The 26,817-nt window shown below is 37.4% G+C and overlaps 1 protein-coding gene and 1 long non-coding RNA gene across 2 annotated transcripts in view; one reads left to right on the forward strand and one right to left on the reverse strand.

Moving 5' to 3' along the window:
- Positions 1-26,817, forward strand: part of LOC123870540 — a 174,448-nt gene that overhangs the window by 40,340 nt on the left and 107,291 nt on the right. The gene's annotated exons all lie outside the window — the stretch shown is intronic.
- LOC123870580 lies at positions 4,038-26,733 on the reverse strand. The gene is made up of 3 exons (XR_006797105.1): positions 26,723-26,733; positions 9,504-9,509; positions 4,038-4,262 (listed from the first exon to the last, which is right to left on the reverse strand). It is a non-coding gene; the product is annotated as an uncharacterized LOC123870580 (long non-coding RNA).

Below are 26,817 nucleotides of genomic sequence, written 5' to 3' on the forward strand. Positions count from 1 at the left end.
CAAACAAACACACTTTCATGTTTATAATAATGGGTAGTGATAAGTACATAAACAGTTCACTCTTCACTAAGCTCGTTTGCCATTTCACGGCTCAGTGACCCGGTGTCGTGGTCCTGACGTAGTCCGACTGAATGATCACACAAAACAAGGGTTGCGGGGAAAGTTGGACGTGGTTAATTACAACTTTGTTATTATATCTGCTAATCTCAATTTTTAGGGTTCCATACCTCAAATGGAAAAACGGAACCCTTATAGGATCACTTTGTTGTCTATCTGTCCGTCCGTCCGTCCGTCCGTCGTGTCTGTCAAGAAAAACTACAGGGTACTTCCCGTTGACCTAGAATCATGAAATTTGGCAGGTAGGTAGATCTTAAAGCAGAAGTAAACATTAAAGTTACATCATTAAAAAAAATTAAAATGTGTTTATATTTTCAAAGTAAGATAACTATACCAAGTGGGGTATCATATGAAAGGGCTTTACGTATACATTTCAAAACAGATTTTTATTTATTTTTATGCATAATAATTTTTAATTTATCGTACAAAATGTCGGAAAAAATACCCGAGTACGGAACCCTCAGTGCGCGAATCTGACTCGCACTTGGCCGGTTTTTTATTATAATAGCAAGCAAACGAGCAGGCGGGTCACCTGATGTTGAGTGATTACCGCCGCCCATGAACATTAGCAGCATCAGAGATAGCCCCGATGCGTTGCCGGCCTTTCAGGAATTTGTTGGTCCGCCCCTTGCATAACCCCCTGTTAACACCGCCAATGGGAGTTGATTCCGCAGTTTGCATGTGCATAGAAAAAAGGATCTGGCGGATTTTGGCGCAACGGACGGTCGATGTGCCTCAGGCAGCCTCAATCTTTACTTAAAAAAAAAAGTTCACAGTCCAATCCAATGCAATCCATTAGCCTGTATGCGTCCACTGCTGGACATAGTTTTTTAAATCTTTCTGTTTCCCTTCAGTCGGACTAACGTAAAACAAAAAAAATCGTCAGAGATTATACTAATGATCACTAACACACACAATATCTAACAAAAAGTATTTTTGACAGCCATCCGATGTGCCTTCTTAGTTCTTCCCAATATTTCACGCTTCGAGCTTAATATTTGCATTCCTTTTCATCAATATCCACAACTCATACACTAAACTTAAAGTGCGACAGTTGGCAGTTGCAGACAAATAACTTCATCAGCTCCCCAACTCTGTACCCTTAGTACCAGCTTGCAGTCATCTCAACAACGATGAAAGATTTCGAACATAATATATGTACCTACTTTTTTTACTGAACCAAAACTTTTCTAGGCGCGACTTGATAGTAGATAATAATCTTTCTTGGGACGGAAGTAATGTTCGCGTTTTTCCGTCCGTTTTTAAAATGGTCGCCAAACAGAACAGCGGTTTAGAGGTCTTAAAAAAGTTATTTTCTTACATTCAGTATACTACCGATTTTTATTTCGCAACAGTTTTCGCTTGAAAGTTGGTTGGGCAGAAAAAAAAAGAAGCTTGGGACTTTTCGTTTTGAACATACTTACTTACTTAAATGTTTATATCCAGCGCGCTGGACCGATGACCTGAAGAAGGAGGCGGGGATCGGGTGGATTAAGGTCTCGGCACACATATGGGATCGGAAAGGGATCGTAACCGTAACGCCTTTCGCCTCGCTGTCAACCAGGCGTCAACCTACCGTATGCACGTAACGAAAGCGTATCAGCAGCGCCTGTACGTCAACTCGGCTACGGCTAGGCGACACCGCGCTTACGCCTCGCCGCCCGCTGGCTGACCTGGTTGGCACCAGATCAGTTTGAATCCAAACGTTAAGTGTAGCGCACGGTTATGTCTTGGTTTACAACACGTGAGTTGGCTATGATAGCCATAGCACTTGATGAAGAGCAAAAAGAAAATAGCAAGAAAAAACGAAGAGATGTGAGCTCGGGTACAGAGAGACGTAAGCGCGGGGACGATGAGCCGTAAGCGCGGGGACGATGAGCCGTAAGCGCGGGGACGATGAGCCGTAAGCGCGGGAATTGCAAGTTCGGAGCCTGTTCCGAGGCGAGGCGATTACGTTATGATTCCGATTAGTGTGCGTTGCAGTAGGGAGTTTAATACAAATCATTCTGAACGGCTCGAGGCGATACGGTGACGATCCCATATGTGTGCCGAGACCTTAAGGAAGGCGGAGGACCGTGTTTGGTGGCGCGCTCTTAGAAAGGGCTATCCAGGTCCAGCAGTGGACGCATACATTCTGATGGAATGGAATAGAATGAAAATGTTTGAACGACCAGTCAACAACAAGTAGAACAAAACTAACTAGATCCGGTGCACTTTATGCTACGATACTCGAAGAATGTCAACGTTGTATGTACAAACTGGTACTTAAGATATAGAATCTGAAGTCTGTATCTGAAGTGTTCTCCAGAGACCAACACAGCACGAAAGTTTGTGCCGTTTGTGTAATTCATATCGCAAAGTTAGTGGTTTGTCGGGCTTCGCGAAATGCGAGCCGAGTGAGTCGGTGAGGCGTATCGCTTGCCATTGTGTTTATGGTAATGCGAGCGCGAAAAGCCGCGGCCAAACCGCACGCCTCGAGTTGCGGAAACTGCAACTACTATGTTGCAAGTTGCCAATAGTGGAGGTGCAAATGGAGGTGATTGCAAAATGCAACTTAGGTACCTACGACGAAATTGCAAAAAATAATTGACCCAGAAATCAATCTGAAGGACACAAACCCATCGCCGTCGCTGACCAGTTTTTTGTGTGTCCTTTATTTTTCCCTCCAACATGATGGTCGGAGACTTTTGACAGCTGACATGGCTTTTTTACATTCCCTTGCTCTGTGTGACGAGAATGAGCAGATTTGCTTTTTTTACGGGTCTACTTTTTAAATGAGAAAGTTTTAGGGTTTTAGGCCATAGATCACCCGCTCGCGTTGACTAAGTGCGGATTGGTAGACTTCAAATATCTTGGAGAACATTATGGGAACTCTCAGGCGTGTAGTTTTCTCACGATCTTTTTCTTCATATTCCATTGATCAAAAATGAGCATTGTGCCATTTCAATAAGGGTAAGCATTGCTTTTACGCATCTATGATCTGCACGCTACTGCCATTGGGCTATCACGACTATCACCGCTTTTTACTATTAGATGAAACTAAATAAAGTAATAAAATAAAGCTCGAATTTGAAAGATATGGCCGAGAATAGCCATTAGGTAAAGTTCCCAGAAAGACCCGTCCTAAATATCTAATCCCGGCTTAGAACCCGAATGTCGTCCTTCCCGACAACTTAGTTGGAAGTTGGATTAGCGAAAACTTTATAGGTGTCGCTTTAAGGAGTTTATCTTGTCATAGATTAATGGACCCTTGATGAAAATTTGGAAGATTAACCGCCTGTCTCTACTCTTTACATTGACCACTGCTAAGTAAAAAGAGGTCTCCATGGTCGCAGAAAGCATGCTATTCTTTATGTGTCATGGACTACGTACCGCAAAATAACGTCTATATTATAATATACCTTACTCATTTTGTACTTACGACTTTGCCTTTGCCTAAAGTTGAATTTAGCGATTATTAAATATTTTGCCATTAGTTTTTTTTTTAGATTAAAACTCTCGGATAACCTCTACGCGTTGATCTGTGTTCCTTCGCGTAGGTTTTGGGAGGACATTCCAATAACTCGTTAAAATTATTTAAATAATACCTGCTTTTCTGAGTGACGCTTATAAGATGGAATAAAGTTTGTCCCTAGGAGTTGAGGTTATTTCTATTAATAGGTATAGGAAAATGCTTCAAAATCCATTAAGTATTCAGTGCTATGCCAGGCATTTGTCATCTTGGCTCAACGGATAACCAACAACAAGATTATTAATTTCTCCCTAAACCCGAAGGTGCGGGTAGTTTACCATTATAATTCAGTACACCCTTCTACATCCTCCCTTCAAGCGTCGGGGGATAATAAATAGCCTTTGTCACTCGTAATTGACAGATTTGGAGTACAGGGTTCATGTTTAGATTGAGTAAACCTATATTTTTAGGGATGATTTATGCTAGACCGTGCCGGGAATGAGCCGTGCCACGTTCGAGGCACGTCCGACGCGCCGACGATCCACGGATTGCAATTTTGTATGAAGAAACGTAACACGGACGAGGCTCGGAAGATTCGGACATGGCACGGTCTTATGTGACCTCATACATTTTCCGATCTGTGTGTCTCGGATGCGGCACGGCTTGGGCCCGGCGCGGTCTAGCATAAATCATCCTTTACCCGACTATAGGATTATATGTGTTTGTCAGTCTGAGTATATTACGTGCTTTTGTTCATTCATACTTGCCAAATTATCTAATGATGTAAATCTAATTATTTCATGAAGAAGTTATTGTGAAAAAAGGGATATAGTATAAAAGTTTCTCTGCTCCAATATTATTCGAATTCTAGCTAAGTACTTAATTTATGTATTCTTCAAGAAAGAATGTCGAAATTGAAGAAAAGATTGGTTTTAATAATTTGCCATTCGAACAATTTTTTTCATTGGTTCCGATGTAATATTGTCTCGTTTCTACATCAGTGATTTGGACCCTTTTAGGGTCGCCTTTTTCCATAGATTATACACTCCACAAAATGCGTGCGAAATTACTGGCCATTTGCTGGCGTACATGGAATTTCAATATACATTTTTTTGCAAATACGAGGAAAAAGCGGTGATAGCCCAGTGGTTGAGACGTCGGCTCCCTGTTCGGGGGTTGGGGGTTCGACCCGCGCACGCACTTTTAACTTTTCGGAGTTAGGTATACTCGTATCGTGCGTTTTAAGCAAAATATCACTTGCTGTGAAGGAAAACATTGTGAGAAAACCTGAATGCCTGAGAGTTCTCCATCAAAATTCTCAGTCGTGTGAAGTGTGGCAATTCGCACTTGGCCAGCATGGTGGACTAATAAACCCTTCTCATTCTGAGAAGAGACTCGTGCTCAGTAGTGAGCCGGTGCGATGGGTTGATCATGAAATTCATGGCGATGTACGTAGAATTGAACTTTTTAATCGTGCCCGGGATCGACCACCCGACGCCTCGAATAGGAGAACGACCTCTCAACCAAGAGGCTTTCATCGCTTTTTGAAAAGTTGGCTTAATTATTATTAAGAAAATCCGGAAGTTGTACAGAATTTTCTTCAAGAGCTTACTCAGCTCTTTATTGGTTCTGAAAGCAGCTGACGTATTGTTTGCTGCGAGTCCAAGACCAATAAACTCCAAGATAATGAATTCCGGGGAAAATGTACTGCCTTTGACATTTCGGTTTCATTTTCATTAGCAATCAAATCCGATTTTAATGATTCCCGGAACGTTTTATTTGATTTCGGTTTTAGCCGACCTTCTTGAATGACATTTTTAACCCCCGACCCAAAAAGAGGGGTGTTATAAGTTTGACGTGTGTATCTGTGTATTTGTGTGTCTGTGTATCTGTGTATCTGTCTGTGGCACCGTAGCGCCTAAACTAATGAACCGATTTTAATTTAGTTTTTTTTTGTTTGAAAGGTGGCTTGATCGAGAGTGTTCTTAGCTATAATCCAAGAAAATCGGTTTAGCCGTTTGAAAGTTATCAGCTCTTTTCTAGTTACTGTATCCTTCACTTGTCGGGGGTGTTATAAATTTTTAATTTACACTTGTATATTATAAATAACGGGTACATACCACGATTAATTTGTTTTGCCGATTTTTAATTGACGATATTTAGACTCAGTTGCATTAGTCGTGGTTACGACGGGACCACGACTCATGCAACTATTGATAAATAATATAAAATGTCGTTCAACTACAAAATAAGCTTAAAATCATTAATAACTTTTTGAATGATGTAGATTTTAGAATATTGCGTTTCTTGAATAGTTTAGTGGTTAAAACGGCGCTGCTATGCGTAGTCCGGGTTCAATGCCGGGCACGCACTTCTAATTTTCTGAATTAGTGCGTTCCAACTTCCATGCTTTAAGGGTGACGGTAAATATCGTGACATGCCTGAGAGTTCTCCGTAATGTTCTCAAAGGTTTGTAAAGTCTGCCAATCCGTACTTGGACAACGTGATGGGCTCAAAATTCAAATTCAAAATCATTTATTCAAAGTAGATGCTATTGTACACATTTTGATGGTCAGAATTGTTAGATTTTGTAAGATGATATAGTGGTGATAATTAATTACGTAAACTTAAAACTAAAGCTACAAGGGTTCCAAACGCGCCCAGATTTGAGAAGAGCCCACAACAAATTCATGGCTTAAACCCTTCTCATTCATAATACAAGACCCGTGAGACCTTACTTTAAAATAATCAAAGTTTCCACTCAAGCGAAGACAATAAAATAAAGCCTTCAGCCAACCGGGGAAAGTTGAATATCCTCATCCGGAAAAGTCGCAGAAGTTGAATGAGTCCCGTATATCTCGTATACGAGACAGGAAGCCACTTCATTAGGAATCCTCGATGCCGCGGGCTCTGCGCGAGTGTCAAAGCAAGCCTGTTTAGCCACACGTCTAGGAGGAGACGTGGAGAAGGTATCTTATTGGTCTCTACTTTTTTTTTTGTAAAAGATAGCGAGCAAACAAACTGGCGGGTCACCTGATGTTAAGTGATTACCGCCGCCTATGAACATTTGCAGCACCAGAGGAACCGCCGCCGCGCCGATGCGTTACCGGCCTTTCAGGAATTTGTTGGGTCGCCCCTTGAATAACCCCATGTTGTGATCTAGTTCTTCTTCCTAGGCACTTAAACGTTTCCGTCTATTGTGCGTGTATTGCCTTTCCCCGCCGAAGTCTTCACTCCAGCCATCCAAGTTAGCTCCAGAAGCCGATTAGACCGCCCAGGTTGCCGAGAACTTCCTGAACTTCGCAAACCAATAAACTTACCATTTGGTTCAAGACCCAGTGGTCATATACTTTGGCAGAGGTGATAGGTAACGCTACATATAGCTTCTCCCTGCTAAGGTGGCATTGCTCTTAGTAAAAGCCTATTTAACCACGGCACAAAGGCAAAGGCCTCTTCTGAAGGGGCCTTGGGAATGAAATCATAGAGAGCTAGAGCTCACTCCACGTTTGTTTTCACAAATATGTTTCTAGAAATAACTTCGCTAAAATCGCTAAGCTAGGGTTGACATTACATACTGTCGGTAAAATAGTCCGAACGAAAGGAGTGATTATCACATTGCTATAGTGAAGTCACGACTGTTCTGATTGGTTTTGACTTTTGAGAGTATTTTTGCTTTTTTATTTTTATTTATTACTAGAGGATGCCCGCGACTTCGTCCGCGTGGATTTGGGCTTTTTAAAAATCCCGTGGGAACTCTGCTTTTCCGGGATAAAAAGTTGCCTATGTCGACTACAGGGACGCAAGCTACTTCGGTACCTTTCATACAAATCGGTTAAGCGGATGGGTTTTTGGGAATCCCGTGGGAACTCTTTGATTTTCCGGGATAAAAAGTAGCCGTCCCCGGGATATAAGCTAACCCGTACCAAATTTCGTCAAAATCGGTTAAACTGTTGGGCCGTGAAAAGGTAGCAGACAGACAGACAAACACACTTTCGCATTTAAGTATAATATTTGTATGGATGGATTTTCACGTCAATTTAGATTTTTAAAAATCCCGTAGACACTTTTTGATTTTCCGGAATAAAGAGTACCCTATGCCACTCTCCAGGTCTATACCTCACAATGATTGTTGGTTTATTGGTTTGTTTGTTAGTCCTGCAAAGGATTGACGTGATTTTTTCGCATGGGTACCTAAAGATAGAAACCTTTGTCAAGAGACCTGAGAAAAGAGTGACATAGGTTACTTTTTATCTCGGAAAAACAATGAATACCCACGGGATTTTAAAAAACCAAGACCCAGGCAGACATCAGCTTAGCTAGCTGTGACATTAATAAGATAATAAGTTTTCGCAGGAGGCTTTAAGAACACCTACTGTTATGAAAAATTCAGGAAATGGTATATCTAGGTATTAGTGTCAACCCTAGTAAAAACTGCAATTCTCAATTCGAAAGTTCAGCTGTTCCGTTTTTACTTTCAGCTAAGTAAACTACTTAAATTGCTCTTTAGATTCTAGATTGGGTACAAACTGTGGTAGAGAATTATGTATTTAAGACCGAGTTTTTTTATTATATTCAGATACAAGTTAGCCCTTGACTGCAATCTCACCTGGTGGTAAGTGATGACGCAGTCTAAGATGGATACGGGATAACTAAAAATTTCAACTCTACCCATGCTCATGAGATACAGCCCGCTGACAGACAGACAGCAGATGGACTGGGAGACTTCAGCCGTGGCTAGTTACAACCCTATCGGCAAAGCCGTACCGCTAAGCGATTTAACGTTCCAGTACGATTCCGCAAAAACCCAAAGGATATGGGTTTAATAAAAGCAGCCAATATAGCCCTTCCAGGTTAGCCCGTATCCATGGGGATTAAATAGGTCAGTACAAAAGTCGCTGGCCGCTTAAGTTCATTGTTTAATTCATGTAACGACATTCCTAATGGCCTGTCCCCTTGTAATTAGCCTCGCTTCCAGCGAACGACTCGTCACTTAGGCGACACGTCTTCGGTGTGGTTACGTCACGCTAGCTATATAGCTGTGTATATAGTTACTTTGGGCTAAGGGGGGGGGGGGGGGGGGGGGTTTAAGAGGGGGCAGATGGAGTTTAAGTGATAATCGACACGTTTGTTACATTTATATCATCAACCCATCTTCGGTTCACTACGTGAACTTCGTGATTTCGGTTTTAGCCGACCTTCTTGAATGACATTTTTAACCCCCGACCCAAAAATAGAGGTGTTATAAGTTTGACGTGTGTATCTGTGTATCTGTCTGTGGCATCGTAGCTCCTAAACTAATGAACCGATTTTAATTTAGTTTTTTTTTGTTTGAAAGGTGACTTGATCGAGAGTGTTCTTAGCTAATCGGTTCAGCCGTTTGAAAGTTATCAGCTCTTTAGTTTTAGTTTCTTCTAGTTACTGTAACCTTCACTTGTTGTGGGGTTGGGGGTGTTATAAATTTTTAATTTACACTTGTTATGTTATGAATTATTCTAATTACAGACTTGTACACAATTTCATTTCAAACAATAATTTTTCAAACCGCAAGATATCAAAAGAGCGTCCTCCTTTCCTAGAAACTGGAGGTAACAATGACACCGTCCTGATTATTCCTTGCCCTCCTTCCTTACGTAAGACTTTCCAATTCCTTATAATCACGCCTCAAAACGCTGTTTTAGACACTACTTAGCTATACTTTTAGATATTTGTTTCAAACGCATATAACTCCAAAAAGTAAGAGTTAAGAAGAGATTTAAAAAAAAAAGTAGGTAGGTAGTTACTCACCTTTACCTTTTGCGACATCGAACCCCAGACTCTCCCCAAATAAACAAGTTCATAAACATATTAAAACTTAAAGTATTTCGGACAAGGACCTATCACGCGTCTCCTAGACGCAGTAAAATTTTATTAGGTACACTCCAGTTTAATTAGCAACGTCAAACTTTAACTGTTCTTTAACGTCGTGTTAAATATTCGCTCCACGAATTCGGTAATCTAGAAAATGATTTAGTAAATTAGGGAATTAAAAATCACATTTAAATCTAGAAATGTTTATGAAACACATTTTGAATACCTGAGGTGGAGTCATTTATTTTAAAACCAAATGTAAAAAACAAAACGAAAAATTTTCACATTCATATTTATTTATTTTGTATTCCAATATTATCACACTAATATTATAAAGGTGAAAGTTTGTATGTGTGTGTGTGTGTGTGTGTGTGTGCGTGTGTATGTTTGTTACTCCTTCACGTAAAAACTGCTGGACGGATTTGAGTGAAATTTGGAATGGAGATAGATAATATCCAGGATTAGCACATAGGCTACTTTTTATTCCGGAAAATCAAAGAGTTCTCACGGGATTTCAAAAAACTTAAATCCACGCGGACGAAGTCGCGGGCATCATCATCTAGTTCATAATGATTTTTAAAATTTTTTGGAAAACGAACTCTATTACTAAGCCTCCGTTGTCCGTTCGTTTGTTATTCAGCGGGCTGTATCTCATGAATTGTTTAAGGCAGAGAGTCGAAATTTTCACATTAACAAATAATAAAAACTAAGATGGGGAATTTCAGAATGGCCAAAATTGCAGAATGGCAATTTTTGAGTTACTAGAGAAACGCGCGCTGTATTAATTAACCTTTTTTTAAAAAGTTGCTGATTTTAAAAAAAGCTATAAGCTATATTTTAGGACTACTTTTGAATGAGTTATTGTTTTTATGTGGTCTGGAATTTCATTTTTTATTATATTATTTTCTTTATGTTTAAACTGTTTACTAATGGTGATAGAAAATTTATCTACTTGCTCTTAGAGTATTTATAAGACAAAAACTTTGCCATTATGTGTTAGCACGGGCATTCACCATCTCGAGAAGTTTGGTCCTGAGGGAAATTAGTTACCGGCTGTAGAGTTATTTGTAGGTACTACAAAGCGCTTCCCCTAATCTCTTGTAAGAGGATAGTAGAGATAAGAAGATACTTATTAATTACAAGTCGCTCTCAACTAATGATTTTTTAACTTTAAGAGGGAAGATGACTACTAGTCAAATCAGCGACTTTTTAACAAACCTCAAAACGCTCGCTTAGTAAGGGAGCTTGTATGAAATACATAGATGTGACGTCATACACATTAGATGCAATTTAAAGTACTTTTTTTAGTTAAATCGATAATTTTAAATGGTTACCAGCGGACATGGATTTTCCGAGTTTCGGAAGATCTTTGAACAAAAATTTTTGATAGCAGCCATGAAAAAAAGTATCAAGTATGTATATCTTGTACCATGGTACGGAACCCTTCGTATGCGAGTCCAAATCGCACTTAACCGATTTTTTTCACTACGACTTGTTAGCCTAAATGGTGCGTCTAATTTAAAATTTGAGCCTCGATAGCTCAACGGTTGAGGAGCGGACTGAATTCTGAAAGATCGCCGGTTCAAACCCCACCCGTTGTCACCCCACACTATTGTCGTACCCACTCCTGGCACAAGCTTTACGCTTAATTGGAGGGGAAATGGGAGTATTAGTCATGATTAGCATGGCTAATATTCTTTTTAAAAAAAAATTCCTTATTAAAGAAATTGCTACTAGAATGATTGAGAAAACATAATATTATAGTATATCTACCGAAGCCTAACAACCGCACGGGCCAGTCACCATTGTGCGAGTTTAATTATAATCACATTGTAGACAATCAACACAGTCAATAATGAAATATAATTATTAATTTTCCGTCCGCGACCTGAATAATGAAATTGCTTGTAAGCCGAGAGATCACGAACTGTTTGCACAGGTTTATAATTTTTTATGATAGTGTTTTACCTACACTGCAGAGCTAAATAATTTTAAATACATATAAATAATTGCGGAATCAGGACCTATCCAAAAGGTTAACGGCTACCCCAAGAGTTTTCCGCTACAACAGTAGTTTAAGTTTAAGGCGCCAACGCACTCGAACTGAACTGCAGCGGCACTGCGCGTCGCGGCAGGCGCGCTGCCCACATTCTCTCCAGCCTCGACGCGCTGCAACGGGCGCTGAAGCGCTGTGCAGCGCCGCTCTAGTGCGATATGCTTCATACAAAATGATAGAAATAATATTCTGACGCGATGTGCCGCGTAGTGCAGTCTCGTGCAGTACAGCTGCAGTTCAATTCTCTAGTGCGTACGCACCTTAAGGCTATTATAGAAAGGCGCGGCAGGACGAGCGGTAGAGATAACTGATAAATTATATGAAGCATATAACGCTACTGTATTCGCATTTTTTCGCGTTGCCCTAGCTGTTGCCGATTACCGGCAAATATACAACAAAAACCGATGCAGACAGGTTCATCAACAAGAAATATTAACAGAATTAAACTTGAAAAACTTGTTGAGGTGAAAATGTTAACCCCACCATTCGATAGCTGACTGGCTTGCCTAGGTTGCAAGCCTCTGTATCTATCTTTCATCAAAATAGGTTAAACAGAAAAGCTAATAGACAGACAGATAGACACACTTTCGCATTTATAATATGAGTATGGGGCTTAGATTTTGTGCCCATTAATAAATAAATAAATAAAAATAAAAAAGCCTTTTATTTCTTCCCTAATTTTACATAATTATAACTTAAAATACTAGGTGATTAAAGTTAATATTTAAGTAGCTTAAATTTAGTAGGTAATATTTTTATAAAGAACCCTTTTCAGGTCAAGGCCTCCTCCAGAGAAATCCATTTTGCTCTTTTGGCTTTGGCAGTTTGGTCCCGCCACTTTTTTTATGTCATCGTCCCAGCGATAATGCGGCCTTCCTCTACCACGTGTGCCTTTTGGGCCTGACCAGCTCGTTACTCTCTTTGTCCACCAGTTGTCCGTGTCCATTACGCTCATTATATTATTCGTCGCTCGCCGCTCCGCTCACCTCACCGCTAAGTCGTGGGTGGGTGGTTGCACGCTTACACGCGTAGGCCATAATCCGGCGAGAGGAGAAGCCTCACCGCGGCGGTCAAACGACTGGCTAATTGGAGTAGCGTGGACGCGCCACCGCTAAGCCGATTACCGGCAAATCTACAACGAAAACCGTTGCGGACAGGTTGATTGAGGCGAAATATAAACAGAACTAAACTTGAAAACTTGATACCGCAAGTAAAGGGCAACCGTCGAGTTTCTTGCTGGTTCTTCTCGGTAGGATAGGTATTCCAAACCAGTGGTACATGCACTTGACGATTCAAAAGCCTACTTGTAAAAGTTTAATTGAATAAAAATATTTTGAACCCGCGGCTTCACCCGCATGGATTTCGGTTTTTTAAATCCCGTAGGAACTCTTCAATTTTTCGGGATAAAAGTAGCCTATGTCCTTCCCCGTGATGTATCCCAAGTCTGTACCTTTCACTAAAATCGGTCCAGTGGTTGAACCGTGAAAGCGTAGCAGACAGACAGACAGACAGACAGACGGACAGACAGACAGACACACTTTCGCATTTATAATATTATAAGTATAATAAGTATATAAGTATATAAGTAATAAGTAATAAGTAAATAAGTATAAGTATATAAGTATGGATTGAATTGGCCATCAACTAAACACCAGGTAAACTCACGAAAGGTCTTTTGGATGGGACCAATAAGTCTGCACAATCGTGCTAGTATCAGTAACTAGCACGATTGTGTAGACTTATCGGTTCACTGTACAGTATTTACAACGTCGCCGCGCTATTGGTTTGTCAATCAAAACGGTCAAACGACTGGCTAATTGGAGAAGCGTGGACGCGCCACCGCTAAACCGATTACTGGAAAATCTACAACGAAAACGGGATTTAAAAAAATCTAAATCCACGCGGACGAAGTTGCGGGTATCATCCATACTAATATTATAAGTGCGAAAGTGTGTCTGTCTGTCTGTCTGCTACCTTTTCACGGCCCAGCAGTTTGACCGATTCTGACGAAATTTGAGACAGGGTTAGCTTATATCCCGAGGACGTACATAGGCTATTTTTATCCCGGAAAATCAACGAAGTCGCGGGCATCCTCTAGTAGTCTATATGTATGGAAGGGTAAGATTTTAAAAAGATGACGTGATAATTTCTTCGCGTCATCTATTATGAATTTTGATTGATCGTCGCTCCCACTGGATTCCTAAAAACCCATCCGCTTAGCCGATTTGTATGAGGTACCGAGGTAGCTTGCGTCCCTATAATTGACATAGGCATTTTATCCCGAAAAATCAAACAGTTCCCACGGGATCTTTAAAAACCTAAATCCACGCGGACGAAGTCGCGGGCATCATCTAGTCTATTATAATATGACAAACTGAAGATACATATTGTACTCCTAAGGAGCGGAAAAAGAAATGACCCGAGACGAGAGCCATTGTAATAAAACGAAGTGCCGCTTCGATTGTGAGATATCCCCCGCTTTCGCATAAAATGTGGCGAAATTAAGTCATATCATAAATCATAAGGGATTTTACGAGCGATATAAAAGCATATTTTACATGATGCGATCCTGAGTGCGCGGTCGTTTTTACAGCCAAAACAGTTGTTAAGTTATTTATAAATATAACAATGGTTTTAATATTTTTAATACGAAATGAGAACCGTAGATACTATCTGAGATTTACCATAATATAGTCAATCAATCAATCAATTTATTGCAAATTTGGGTTATATACATTGGTCTTAATCTAAGCTTATAATAAGTAAAACAAAATTTAGCCTTACGGCATGCAATAGTCCAGTCATTTGGTAGTTTTAGATGGAAAGTTTTCCGGGAGTTTTGAAAATTGGTGGTTTTATACATGGATTTCGACGTGCTCTTTCTGAATTTTTATTTTGCCACCTCGTATCTTTGCCGCTCTATTTAAGATAGATAATAGATCTATTTAAGAGTCTATAATGCAAAAATGTTATAAATTTCTTCGCTTTCAAAATCTTGACAAGACGGGTTGGTTGGCTGGTAAGTGGTAATAATCGTAAAAAAGTGTTAAAATTAACCTAAAATAAAACTAGAATAAATATAACTATTACGTAATAAATACGTAATAATTACATATTATGTATAGAAGTAATTTTACAATAGAAAGTATCCTAGCCGGTCTAGTAGAAAACTGAAAGTGGTCTGAGCGGTTCGGTTCACTCAACTTAAATTTAGTGTTTATGACTTAGCTACTTCTATCTATCGACAAAAGAGTAGAGGGACTGGTTTTGCAAAATCACTTGTGAAATTTAAACAGCAAGCTTATTTTAATCAAGACAGACTGAGACAATTTTGCATTTATAATATGGGTCGGAATAGTGTATTTTCAAAATTATATGCGATAGATACACCTGAAGTGGACGAAGGTTTTTTTTATATAGAATATTAGCCATGCTTACATGACTAATACTCCCCTTTCCCCTCCAATCAAGCGTAAAGCTTGTGCCAGGAGTGGGTACGACAATAGTGCAACGGGTGGGGTTTGAACTGCCGACCTTTCGGAATTCAGTCCGCTCCTCAACCGTTGAGCTATCGAGGCTGTAATAGATAGGCTAGGTATCAAACTGCCCGTAATTATTTTTGTCCAATGACGTGCAAAACTGTTTTTAGGGTTTCGTACTTAAAGGGAAATAATCGGAGCCAAAATGATCTCTTTTAATTACGACGACCTCTCTGGCGCAGTGGTGAGCGCTGTAGTCTTATAAACGTGAGGTCCCGGGTTAGATTCCGGGTAGGGGCAATTTGGGAATTTATTATGTCTAAATTGTCTCAGGTCTGGTCTGTTGGGAGGCTACGGCAGTGGCTAGTTACCAAAGCTGATTTAGAGATCCGGTACGATGCCGTGTAGAAACCGATAAAAGGTATGGTGTAATAAAAACTGTTATACCCCTCCCAAGTTAGCCCGCTTCCATCTTAACTGCATCATCACTTACCACCAGGTGAGATCGCAGTCAAGGGCTAACTGGTGTAGTTGTAATAGAATGAAAAAAAGTCACTCTGCTGTGTCTGTCTGTCCGTCTGTGTCTATCCGCGTGTCACAGAGTCTAGCGCGTTGACAAAATGAGTTTTTGTCTGAAATTTTTTGCTGAATGCGTTAACTGCGCTTTTCGACAAAATTAGCAACGAAGAATTTGCTCAACATTGAACAAGCAAGGATTTTGAACAAACTTTGTAAACTATTCCAAGAATCGAACCGTCTTTACCGACTTGCCAAATTCCCGCCCAACAAAGCGGTCATGTTTCAAGTTTGTCAATTTTCGCCCAAACGCCTCTGCTTGTGAAATTACTTCACTGAAGTTATGTCGTCATCTTGGCGACTTTTGTAAATTAGCTGACGGATGTTAGGCGCAATCTACACCTACTGAATCAGCTCCCATGATGCAGTAAATAAACATTATTGTCTTCTTGTGCAAATTCCTGAGTTCCTTCCATCCAGTAATTGTTGAGAGCTTTTTTTTCTCTCTCGTCTGACTTTACAAACATTAGCCAATGTCAAGTTTGTAGTTATTTTAACAAGTTAGTTAAACTGTGGACGAGTATGTATCGTACACACTCCAGCTAGGCAGGTCTAATTTCGAGAAAGAAGTTAGCCGCCGAAACTAACCCGGCTAGTTAGCGTTCAGAAAGCTTCGAGATGTCTTCTGGTCTAAAATTCCGTCTTCAAAGCATTCGTTGCCATGATGACAATGGATCTAAGAATGGTCGCTATAACTTGAGCCTCATATTGAGAAAGCTAAGGTTAGGTGCTCAGCGGGTGATAGAGAGAATTATGCTCGGAGTTTCTCTACGTGATCAAATCAGAAATCGGTATAAGCACCAGATCTTAACTTAACGATTAGCGGGCGGGTCAGAATAAATAGAATTATTTTTAATATTTTTTTCTGTATTTTTGTCGATAATAAAGTATAACTTCAAAAGGAGTTTCGATGCTACACTTTGTCGAAAGCGACACTGTATTTTGCGCCTTTGAATCTTCAAAGTTCTTAATAACTCTGCCACATACTCGTAATATGTACACTCACGAATCACGCCGTACGCCCTACGTTGCGCTATATAGTACTTATACACATATATGTAGTACCAACATACAACATACAACTCCATGTAAACACGCGACATACTTGTTAACCTTAGCCTACGCACATTTGACTCATCGCATTTAGCATAAATAAATATACATTCGGGGTAGCGCACACACAAGACTGTCGCGTAGAATAAACTTTATGTCTTACCAGATTTAGGTTTTAAAAATTTCCCGGGATTCCTGGGATTTGTTACCTGTCCTGGTATTTTCCAGTAGGAAATACCGGCAACAAATCTACTAGTTATCTAATGGATAGAGATGAAAAGTAACTTATGTTATTCTCCAAGGTCTGCATGCAAAAAAATCACATCTATCTTTTGCTCCGTTGCGGCCTAATTGAAGGACAAACCAAGGACTGCGCTACTCGTAGTTTGCTACAATATGGATGACGGTCTTAAGTTGTTGTACTTCACATAACACATTGTTAGATTTTTAAGTACAGTTGAATATTGTAAAGCGTGTATAATATCTAACAATTATTATCTCAAGAAAACTATTTTTTATATATATTTAATATTTTGCACAGAGAAAGAGAGAAAGAAAGGGAAACATGCTGGCAAACGTCCACATCCAGTAGACTCAATTGACGACCAAGATTTTTGCACATACACTACCTGCTATTTTTACAATTGTAGTCAGTTTTGTGGGATGAATAAAAAAATCGTGTGTGTGCACTGGCAGAGAGGCCGTTGATTTTATGCGCAATTTTGACGCAAATAAGTCTTCCACAGATCACGCTCGCGCTCGAGTGGCTAAAACTGGCGCAATTACAATTTGTGTCTGGCTGCGGAATTATTTAATCTATTACGTACCAACCTATGGTTATAATAACTAGCTACGTAACGATGATTCATTTTGTTTAATTTTCCTGCGCAGTAGCATAAATTGCCCAAAATTTGTGCAAGAACCATGACAACTCTTTATGACTCTCGAACTGTTTCTGTTTACTATTTTATCGTCATTCCGTGAAAAAAATCTATGGTACTGGATCATACTGGGTAGGTAGAAACTTACATAATATTTTTGCTACTATACTTAACTGTGGAATCAACTCCCATCGGCGGTGTTCCCACTAGATTACAACATAGGGTTATGCAAGAGGCGGACCAACAAATTCCTGAAAGGCCGGCAACGCATCGGCGGTACCTCTGGTGCTGCAAAGGTTCATTGGCGGCGGTAATCACTTAACATCAGGTGACCCGCCTGCGCGATTGCTCGCTATTTTTTAATTTAAAAAAGCGGTTTTAATACAATGGCAATGGACAGTAATCATTATCATATTCTACCTCTCAATAGTCTGCGATAGATTGAAAGCAAATTCTCTAGGCCTTTTCATAAAGCTTTCAACATCATCTCAACCCATCACCAATTGAAGAATATGTTAATGATAAAAAACCATGGATTTGACTCGCTCCAGCAATGCGCGGGGCTGCAATTGCTTGTATAGTATGGAATATTATTGTAAATTGAAGAATTGAAAAGAGCAACCGCCGAGTTTCTTGCTGGTTCTTCTCGGTAGGAACGGCATTCCGAACCAGTGGTAAATTATTTGACGATTCAAAAGACTTGTAAAAGTCTATTTGAATAAAAATCTATTCTATTCTATCACCGGCCCATTACTGAGCACGGGGTTTTAAAATGAGACTGGGTTTAGGCTACAGTCCATTATGCTGGCTAAGTGCGCCGTTTGGCAGACTATACAAGTCTGCGAACATTATGGGAAACTCTCAGGCATACACTGTTATGGACACTCAGATAATGCCCTAATTCCTAAGAAAGGAGAAGTGTGACACTTTTTTAGGGTTCCGTAGCAGATAAGGTAGTTTTTCGGCATTGATGAATAAAGTAGTTACTGTGAGTAGTCAAACTCGTAACTTTTTAATTGCTTCATCCATACAAGTCATCGCCAAAATCCCGCCATAAGACAATAGAGAGTTCAACAACCAGGAACCTCCTTGTACGTCAAGCTAAGCTAATCTGTGTACTGCTCTTACTTATAAGGATTTGTATCATACGTCTCTTTTCAGCACTGACAAATGATTGGTAACGCAAGCTGATTCTAATTCTACTTACTGCCTACTGTGTCATTGTTTCAATTTTAGCGAATTAGTTAGCTAAGATTACATAACGTATGATTGGGACGGTGCCTATGAATAAACTTAGTAAATAAGTAATTACCTACTAAATTTCTTTCAAAATTCGTATAATCCACCTCCGCTGTTAGTTTTAAGTTTGCTAACTATTTTAAATTACCGAGTTAACTAAAAAAGTACGTCTAATTACGTCAAATAGGTATTTATGACGTCATATCTATGTATTTTATACAAGCTCCACTTGCTAAGCGTTATTATGACGTCATATAAAAAGTTATAAAAAATTTGACCTAGTAAGCACCATCTCTATTGTAAATAGTTCTACTACTTTTTATCTCGGAAAATCACAGAGGTGCCACGGGATTTTTAAGAACCTAAATCCACGCGGACGAAGTCGCGTATTATTATTATAGATATTTATTATATTAGTTATTTATAAAGATATGCGAGTGAAGGCATAAATCTTGGAACGGGTGAATGAACATCCTTTGAAAAATTGCCGGAAATTGCGGAACCTTGCCGAACGTGCGGCGGCGCTATTCCGATAAGCGTGACATAACATTACATTTGCTTTCGAATACCTACTCCTGAACTCCTGAGTGATGTGAGCTCGTACACTTTAGTTTTCCTTTGAAATGAATGAGAGGCACACTAGATGCGGTCCATACGACCTTGTTACCCGAGTGAAAAACCTAAAAGCGCCGGGCAAGTCGGGTCGCGTACTAGGGCATGAAAATCGAATTATTTTTCAGCTCCGGAGTCGGGTATTGATCGCTCCAAGTCCGGAGTTCCGGGATCTCGAAGCTTCATAAAAAAAAAATTATGTGATTAAATAATGTGTTCAATTTGAATATTTATTGCGCTTGTCATATATAAGATATTATGTTTATATGAATTGACCCAATTATAAACTTTGAGTCTCAAATAAATATTCATAGAATTGTTTTCAACGGAATCGTTATTCCTATACGGTGTCAATGTAGTCACTGTTATGATATTATAAGTAGTGTTGAATTGGGGATTCTGTATCAAAATTGGTGGGGATTTTGGATCACTCTCGCTACGCTCGCTCGCTTCGCTCGCCGTGATCCAAAATCGCCACCAATTTTGATACAGAATTCCCCAATTCTAAACTACTGTCCTCAACAACACATTAAATAAATGGAGTGTAGCTAAATCCAAGCAAAAATTAATCAACTATCCGTATTTTGAACAAACTATTCACATGGTTTAAGAACGAAATATTCATTCTATTTGCACGAGCAAATATGGTGATAAAACTAGATAGGTACTAAGAAACCTTGAATTTTAAAATTACTCTTCAAATGTAATATTTTTACAACATGAAAAACAACTATTTGGCTATAACAACCTACACCAAATATTGTGTTTTCAATACGAGTATAATCAGTAAATTAAACAAAAGAAGCAGGTATATGGAAGTTAAACAAGCATATTTAATCATCTAAAACTTTATTATTCATACACCACTTTTTTAAACAAGTTACATTTTTCAGCGCACAGATGGTCGGATGATAAACACAACTATATATGTCAGAATGTGAATTATACAACTCATACAATGTTAATAAACGAGGACATCCTTTATCTTCTAAATTATGTACGTTAGGATTACTTAATATATCTTTTAACCATAACTGCTTTTCAAGGCCTTTACAATAAATATCATTATTTTTTAAAATATCTATTAGATGGTATTTATAGGTCTCGTAAGGCGCGATTCCCTCGCTCCATAATATTTTTCTATTCTTTTCAATCCATTTAACTTGTTTCTTTTCTGTGTCTGTTAGCCATTCATAGGGATATGGCGGTTTTATTAACAAAACTTGAACTCGATCACTATACACTATAGCAATCTCTTTAGGCAGAAAGTAATTTTGATCATTTTTAAAACCTTGAACGTCCACAATAATTTTCATGATAGTTTTCGAACAATGTTACTCAGCGGCCTATACTCCACAAGACGATCGTTTATGATTAAACAGTAAGCGCTGGTATTGCTTGGAATTTCCTGAGACGTTTCTATTTCCAGACGAACATCAACTGGACCAGTTTTTAAATTTTCATTTTGTCTGGAACAATCTATGACAAATAAAGGCGCTATTTCTTTAAATGTATGAAGATCAAGCAGTGGATCAATAGGAAGGTTGTAAAACGACTGACGAAACTTGGTGTACATGTCGTATAATATACTGTATTTATTTTCCTCAAACTTGAGATTTAAAGCATCATACGGATAATAGTGGGAATTCAGGAATAATGTGACATTGGTTAATGTACAATGATCGAATATTGTGCTGTCTCTGTTTTTAACGTTTTTTCTATTAGTTTGCAAACCAAATATAACATATCGAGGTTTTTCTAATTGAGAAGCAGTCTTTAACGCCCATGAATGTTTGGTAGTTTTTGGCAATAATGGATATTCATACAAATCCCAATTTCTAAATGCTATTTGTACGGGATTATCTTTTTCTAATTTCCTTAAAAGTATTAATCTTTGCTGATCTGATACTTTAATATGTGGTACTCACCATTGGATTCTCTGTATATCAATGTCTACAATATCATCGCTACCCATGACAACACTATTTATGTTAGTACTACCTCTGTTAAGTATGAGTTCATGTTTACAGTTTATTATTATTTTATTGTAGTCTTCAGCAAAACCTAAAATCTTATTTAAGGGTATCAAAGCATTAAAATTTCCATTTTGATTTTTAAATCCGTCTATATTCCAACCCCAAGCAGCAGCCGCTTTACTGTCACCGCTATTCATTGAAATGAAAGATTTTATGGTTGTAGTTATTCCAGCATTTCTAATACGATCGATTTCAACACCATTCATTTCGTATCGGATATCTTGAAAAAGAAATGCAATTGCATTATTACTGAAGTCAACACTTTTCTTTTGAACTTTGCCAGCTTGATCTTTATGAGTCACCGAAACTTTTCCTTCAATGTAAATGGAACTGGCTGATGGTAACACGTAAATATCTTGCTGGTGAATAGGTATCCGAATTTCATCATTTTCATTGAAACTGTTATTGTATGGATTATATGTATGAACCTCATAACTCTCGATAGAGTTATCGAATTCAGGTAATTCGTTGATCTGAAGGAGGCTCATACTTTGAAGCCGAGGGCTTTAAGAAATTGTTTATTACTCTGATGAATTTTTTTATATACTCTAACACGTCTTCTTTGTTTTACACTTTCCTTGGTAATAACTTTCTTAATAGTTGGGTTATACTCTTTATAATAATTACTTTTGTTAAATACGATCATTTTGACTTTTTCAAATGAAGACACAAAACAATAGTTTCGCCCTTAAAATTTATATTATTGCCTTCCAAATCCAAAATTTTTATTGTTATTGATGAAATTATCTTTCTTTTGACCGGAAAATATATCACATTACTTGGAGATTCTATAAATCTATGACCTGGAGGAATGTTTGGCACAAACTCATAAATAATATGTGAAGGAGAACCGTTAGTGTACGAACTCTGTACAAGATCACATTCGATCCTTATGACAGACAGTGGTAGAATGTTAACGGATTCTGTAGATTCATGCCATTTATTTGCTTTTAGTTTTTCGTTAGAAAAACCTAGCATAGGTCCAATACTATTTTCTGAATTAAAGTTTATAGTTTCAGTACAGTACAAAGAGCATGTCATTGTATTGATGTTAGATTTTATTTGTAATTCACAATTTTCAACTCTTTCTTTTAGGTATTCATACAAATCTTGTAAATCGTAAGCACCTGGTTGAATAAGAATTCTTTTTTTCTCTTCTCCATATTCAAACACATTATTATTATAGTCTACATTTGGAATTGAATTAAATGCAGAAAAATATACTAAGCCACACTCATATTCGTCTTCCAAAATAAGAGGAGGGGCGTAAAATGATTCTAGAATAGATTTTTCACCCACGATCGTGAGTGTAATAGACATGATGGTTAAATGAGCTTACATATTTTTGTATCATCTATTTATTTTCAATTTTTATTCCAAAAATTAATAAGAAATTTGATACATAGATGGCCACAGTTATAAGAATTAGATCCTTGATAATTGTCATAATTATAATTAATATTCGCTCCCACATATTTTACAAATTCTTTAGGCGGTTTCAAATTACCATAACTATCAAAGTATTCAATGTAATTATTTATTTTTGCATAGGCTACCCAATGAGTTCCAGGATTTTCAGAGCTATCTAAGTTGATGATACCACACTCTTTTTTAAAAGGATATTTTGGAAGTTCATTTCTCATAAATACACCTCTGAAATAAGGAATATTTTTTGAAATTTTTAGAATATCCAAGTTACTTAGAGCACGATTAGGTAGCCGCCGAATCAGTTTTTTTCCTTTGCTGTGTATATTCCCAAACCATTACCATAGGGCTTTATAAATAATCCTTTTCCGATACACAATGTTTCCATCTTCTCGTTATGTCTCTTTAGTTCTTGAAATTTTTTTTTCATTAAATTAATAGCATTGACTGCTTTCACTATACTAGCAGTACCACCCGCTAAGCTGCCCGCGGCAGACAATCCTGCAAATATGGGGACTAGTGGCAAAACCCCACCTGTCTTTGGTATGGGTATTATACGCGGTACATTAACTGAAGATGTCGCTGCTAATTCCTTAGCAGCAGCAAGAGCTAATTCGATTGCAGCTTTTTTGCATTTAGGTTTCAATTTATGGATATGTTTTTTCGCGCGAGATACAATATCCTTAAAGCTTTTCTTAAAACCAGCACCAGAATTACTTGTTTTCAAATTGTTAGATTTTCTTCTCAAAGTCATTTTACGCTTGGATGGTTGTTTCTCCATTTTTAATAAAAGAGAACTCTGCTCAGTATCGTAGATAATAAGAGACTGAAAGTTGTTAACATAAAATGTGTTTATAAAAGATTTAGTTTATCTATCCAACTGTTTTCACTAGGCGGCAGACCTAACCATTTGACATATAATTTATTTCCTTTTGTTTTTAAAACCTTTTCAATAAGATATATATCAGGATGTTTTGTTTTTTGTAATTCTTCAGTATAGAATGATCCTAAAATAGGTCGCTGTCTTGCATCTTTTAGAAGGTAAGTAATTGGATGAGTGTTTTGAACTTGAGCTATATTAAAAATTTCAGTTGACCAGTTGGGAGTATATCCTTTGTCAAAAGTTCCTTTGTATTTGCTTATTCTTACATAATCTCCAATTTTGAATTTTGAACGTTTCTGCGATGGTGCTGATAATTGTAGTAGTCTGTATCTTTTTAGTATATTTTGTTTATTCTTTTCATTAACTTTATCTGGAGCTGTACCAATTGTTCTGTGAAATGTGGAGTTATATTTTTTCATGATGTGCTCGAGGGTTCCATCATTCCATTTGTAATTCCCTTGCAAGCTAAATTGCTTGTACATTTTAGTTTTCAACGTTCTTATAAATCTTTCTACTATTGACGCCTTTTTAGTGGAATAAGTGGAATAATGATTTATACCGTATTTTTGTAATAATTTTTTGAAACAACTATTATAAAATTCTGTTCCTAAATCAGTTTGTAGATTTTTGGGAACACGACCTTTTTCTAGTAACTTACTAAATGCTTCAGTCACAGTTTCTTTATTTTTAAGTTTAAGCGGATATGCCCATGCATACTTTGAAAAAGCATCGATGACTGTTAAAATATATTTATATTGTGAATTATCTTTTGAGAATGATTGCATATCAACTAAATCGGCCTGCCATACATCATCAATGTCTTTAAGTATAACATGTCTTCGAGGAAAATTTTTCCTAACATTTTTATGTATTTCATTTACTACACTATCTTTGCTCATTTTTTGAATTTACGACTTACACCTTCTATATTCCTTTTTAGACTATTTATTTCTGATTTTAACTGCAACAATGTTTCCTCTACTGTTTTTAATCGTATATAGAGCCCATCTAAGAATTTGTCAACATATAGTTTAGTAGCACAGTCGTTTGGGTCAATGGGTGTACCAACATGTTTGATGATTTTATGTTGAGCATCAAAGATATTTTCTAAGGCAGAGCTATCCATTTTCAGTTTCTTGTGTACATGATGACCAAACTTGTTGACATTCATGTTCAACAGTGTTTATAGAACTAAGCAAAAATGTAACCAGGTTTTATTTTTATATACTTATTTTATTATACCAGCTTCTTTAAGTTCTTCAATTATTGATATAATCTCATTGTCATGACTAGTGTTGCCAGCATCTTTTGAAGCAATTAAAATTTTCAATCTATCTACTAACTCATTCGGATCATCCCAGTATATGAAATCTGTATTTTTTTTCAAAGTTTTAAGAGTTGGCATAAAACCACCTTGTTTTTTTTCTTTTAATTCACTATCAGTAAAGAGAGGTTTCACAATTTTAGTATATTTTGTCCCTTTATCGCCTTTAATCTGATTCGTAGGGTTATAATCTCTCCTATGTGCACTAGTATTGCATAAAATATCTTTATATACTAATTTATCTTGATCAGATACAATCTTTACATCTGGTTTACTCTGAAATAATAATTCTGCCAAACCTGGGGTTACTTCATAGGATCTATTTCCTATTTTAGCCATCATATTTTTGCTATGAGCATCACCATCTGAAAATGTTACTTTTGTATTTCCAATCATTAAATTACTATTTTCATTACGTACACCAAAAGGTACATTCAAATTATAGATTTCATTGCTTTTTTCAGGCGTTGGAGATGGAGTATAGAATTCTTCGATTTCTTCAAAATTTTGGGTAGAAGTTATTGGTTTTGGTGTTACATAATTTTTATCATCATTTTCTATGTTTTTAATTTTATCAGAAGTTGAAGGTGAACATGTATCTGGTAAATCATGGTGACTATTGTTTTTATTTTCTTTTTTTTGCAATACTATGGATTCTAATGGATCCGTTATGGATTTAAAAAGTTTGCGCCTTTTTAGTTCTAAATCATCTTCTTCTTCACGCATTTGTTTTGCTTTCTTTTTGATGGTTTCAATTGATTTAATTAATTGTTTCTTTACAACGGCTTCCATTTTTAAATTAAATATGGGTAGGTATTCTTACCAGTGCTCTCATTTGACTGACTAAATTTGTGTCTCGTATGTGGTATATAATTGTAAAATTGTTAGTCGAATTTCACGAATATGTCAAATGTTTTTCTGTACCGACCGTTATTTAGTTCGCAATCTTTGTTGATTGATAAAAACATAAACGGATCTTTCCAAATACTTGCACACAATTGTTTAAAGACATGCCAGCTCATATCAGAATTAACATGTTCCTTATATATATGTTTTAAGTTTATATCATCTTGCTTGAAAATAATTAAAAAGTTAACATTGTCACGTATTAATTGCTTAGGAATTTTTGAATATGTTTGGGTCAAGTAAAAGCAATCAATTTGTTTGTGTCTGCCCATCGAAAAATAATTTCGAATATTAACTTGATTTTCACAAGTCACGTCGTCAAAAATGAAAATAGAATTTCTTAAGGCTTCAGTTGGCGAAATAACTTCTTCACTATTTTTGAACATAATAAATTTAACATCTGGAGTATTTTGAAAAACTTTTTGTAGGAAACAATATTTAGATTGAAAAGTGGACTTTGAGTAAATATAAACATTTTGGAATTTAAGTCCATTTTCGTGCAATAATAAGTTTATCATAATATTTGTTTTCCCACAGTTGGAGGGTCCGCAAATTATGCATCGAATTGTGTTTGGTAGAAGTTTACTATGTCGGCTAAAGCATGGTGGTGGTGTTTCAACATCTATATAATTTATTTTTAATGATTCAGCCTGTTTTATCAACTTCATATTACTGATTGATGATAATTTTAAAAATGCAACTTATTAAATAACTTCATATTATTGCTAGTTGATTTAAATTTTAAGGTATTGCTTGTAGGTATCACATTCGTGTTTCACTTCGCACTTGTCTAGCGCACTATTATTTGTCGATGATTATATTAAAATGTAGGTATACATTTTAATTTAAACCTTGTGATAATAGTATGAAATTGAAATTCGTAAGAACTTAATATTAAACAGGTTCTAACATGTCGCTAGAGATTGCATAAT

This window comes from Maniola jurtina, chromosome 12 (genome assembly GCF_905333055.1).
Source record: "Maniola jurtina chromosome 12, ilManJurt1.1, whole genome shotgun sequence".
In the NCBI taxonomy this organism is placed as follows: domain Eukaryota; kingdom Metazoa; phylum Arthropoda; class Insecta; order Lepidoptera; family Nymphalidae; genus Maniola; species Maniola jurtina.